At 44.6% G+C, this 3,241-nt stretch overlaps 1 pseudogene; it reads right to left on the bottom strand.

Moving 5' to 3' along the window:
- Positions 1–217: 217 nt before the first annotated feature.
- On the bottom strand, positions 218–950 carry LOC111172049 (elongation factor 1-alpha 1 pseudogene; annotated as a pseudogene).
- Between the last annotated feature and the right edge of the window lie 2,291 nt (positions 951–3,241).

Here is a 3,241-nt window from a genome sequence, read left to right on the forward strand (position 1 = left end):
TAACACATCATTGTAAAACAATTATACTCCGATAAAGATGTAAAAATAAATAAAGTACTGATTTTAAAAGCTAATAACTTAAAAGTGCCACACACGAAACAAATAGTCCACAAAACATTCTCCTTTCCTTCCGAAGGTTTTATGATGCATTGTTATCATTAACCAGTCTTTTGCTATTAAACTTAAATGGCCAGTTGAGACAAATTGTTCTGGGACCATTCTTCCACCACTGATTAAGACTGGGGTGGCAGGTATTGGGGATAACGTTCATTTAGCCTTCTGAGCTTTCTGGGCAGACTTGGTGACCTTGCCAGCTCCAGCTGCCTTCTTGTCCACTGCTTTGATGACACCCACAGCAACCATCTGTCTCGTGTCTCTAACAGCAAAATGGCCCAGAGGAAGATAGTCAGAGAAGCTCTCAAAACACATGGGTTTGCCAGGAACCATATCAACGATGGCAGCATCACCAGATTTCAAAACTTTGGGGCCATCTTCCAGCTTTGTCCCAGAAGGACAATCAATCTTCTCCTTCAGCTCAGCAAACTTGAAAGCAATGTAAGCTGTGTGACAATCCAGCTATGTGACAATCCAGCACAGGTGCATATCCAGCTCTGATTTGGCCTTGATGCTTCAAGATAATCACCTGAGCTGTGAAGCCAGCTGCTTCCATCGGTGGGTCATTTTTGCTGTCACCAGCCACACTGCCATGATGAACATCTTTGACATACACGTTCTTGACATTGAAGCCCACATGGTCCCCAGGAAGAGCTTCACTCAAAGCTTCATGGTGCAGGAAACCGCTGTCTCACTGGTATCTTCTGAAGAGCCGTATAGAATGCACTCCTAATTCCATGCTACAGAGGGATGGAAAGAGACGAACATTTTTTCCGTCAACTTCCATCCCGCTGGTCAGAGGTTGTCCCATGGCGGCTAACTCCCTTACCCTTCATGGTTTGTACCTCACCAATGACCAGGAGTTTCCTATACAGTAACAGCAGAGAAGTGCCAGCAAGAAGCAAAGGATACAAGATGCAGCTTAGATGAGGACTGCTGGGGGCTCTGAGCTAGTTGCCTCCACAGTAATCGTGTAAAATGTAGGCCAAGAGGATGTGCAATTAAGTTTTGCCAGATTTAACAAAAATACAATATGCTCAGTTAAATATGAATTTTCAAATCAACAATGTATGCAATATTTGGGACAAGCTTATATCAAATAAATTATTCATTATTGATTTGAAATGCAAATTTGACTGCATTTCCTGTATTTTTTCCGGCTACCCTATGTACAATGCACAATTGGGCACAGACGGCAGGACACACTAAGCCCCAGCCCTACCTGTCCAGTCTCCTTTAAGGACTTTGTCTATCTGCCTTGAAGATCTTTAAATTTCCCATTTCTCCAAGCTTTGGATATAGAAGTAGCTCAATTATGACTGATGACCTGTGGCTTCTCTGTACAAGGCAGGAGAGGTGGCAGGGAAAAAAATGCAGCCAGGTGAGATGAAATGGGACACAGAATTTCTAGTTCTTCAGGGACTCAAAGCCCAGGAAAGGAATCCTGTGCTTGACACAGGAAAGACCTCGTGCTGAGCAAATCCAGGCAGGTGCTGGACTCCCCACCGTGCCCCTCCATGGCTGTGGGCATCTGCAGCAATGCCAAGGCCTACAGGGAATGAAAGAACAGAAATACTCATTTTCAGTAAAAATGAGGATACCAATGTCAAAAGCCAGTGTTTTTTTCCCGCAAATCCTTTTGTTGTTTTCAGGCACAATTGTCTTCTCAAAAATACCAAATGTGATCATCTTAAAAACATTCGAGTTAGTAGATGCTTCTTATTTTGAGTTCAGGAATAAAAAGAAAAAAAAATTAAGTGCTTAAAAAACAATACTCTCTATATTTTTTTCTCGTAGCTTCAAACTTTCCAGAACTTTCACATTGTTCATTAGTGAGGCCTCCTCACCCTTGTGCTCTCAGAAGCCAGACTTCCCTCTTGCCCAGGTCCTTAATCTAACCCGAGTGACAGCTCTACTTGAATTCCTGGACTTTGTCCCTCATCCCTGGTGAGGATGAAGCTGAATTGTATTGAAGCTGTGTTTGCTATATTGGAAACTTGAGTCTATCTCACACCCAGGGCCTCTGGACAAGAGGCTGAAGCTGTACGCTCACCTTCATGTGGGATCGGCCCCACCAGCAGATGTTTGAGCTGTAAGAATTCCAGAGCATGGTTTCTACTGAGTCTTAGTTCCCAAAAGTGGGGTGGAAAGGACCATGGGGTCATCTTGGCGAGCCTCTTCATTCCATCAATAAAGATGCTCCGTCCCACAGGTCATAGGTAACTGGTCCAAGATCCACACCTGGATTCTGCCATTCGACAGAATCAAGGGAAGAACCCAGTGGTCCTCCCATTACCCCTGCAACAGCCTCACCCCACTGCCCCATCCTTCCCTCTGATTGTATATTTGTGTTGTTCCACTGTGGCAGGAACTTAGGTGTGATAACAAACAGAGCTCCCCTACCTAACCAACAGGGACCAGTTTTCAAAGACTACAACTGCAAACTTTTATTCTTAATGACTCGGAAGGCGTATCAGAGCCTCATGTTGCCCACAGCAGTAACCATAAATAGCTTCCTATAGAGGAAATCTGTATGCAAACCCTGGTTCTGTCATTTAATATTCATGTAACTTTGGGCAGGTCACATAATCTTCTAGAACGCCAGCTTGCCTGAAAACTGGACAGGTGATCTCTGCCCGACTCATTGAGTTATCGTGAGGAACAAATGACTTCCCGTGTCCCATGCAGTAGCCACTAGCCACATGTGGCTATTTAAGTTGAAACATAAATAAGACAAAGTAAAAATTCAATTCCTTATCCACACAACATTTCAAGTGCTGAGTAACCACATGTGACTAGCAGCTACCATACTGGACAGGACAGATATAAACACCATCACAGGAAATTCTATCGCACAATGTGGCACAAGGATACTCAAAACTCGCCTAAGTCACTGGGTCCTTCACAGTTTAGCCTCAGCCTTCCGGTCCAGGTTCTTCTCCTGCCACACCCGCCCCTCTGCTCCCTTATATTCTATACCAAACCACATGTTCTTCCTGGCTGGTACTTCCACCTGTTCATGACTTGCTTCATGCAGTTTTCCTTTGTTGAGAACGCCCTCCCTACCCTGTACCCCATGCTATCTTCTGCTCCCTTCTGCCTAGAAAACCTGCTCACCCCCTGGCCC

Source organism: Delphinapterus leucas, chromosome 8, assembly GCF_059928025.1.
Source record: "Delphinapterus leucas isolate spDelLeu-1000000601 "Yukka" chromosome 8, BTC_Dleu_Yukka2, whole genome shotgun sequence".
Classification (NCBI taxonomy): Eukaryota; Metazoa; Chordata; class Mammalia; order Artiodactyla; family Monodontidae; genus Delphinapterus; species Delphinapterus leucas.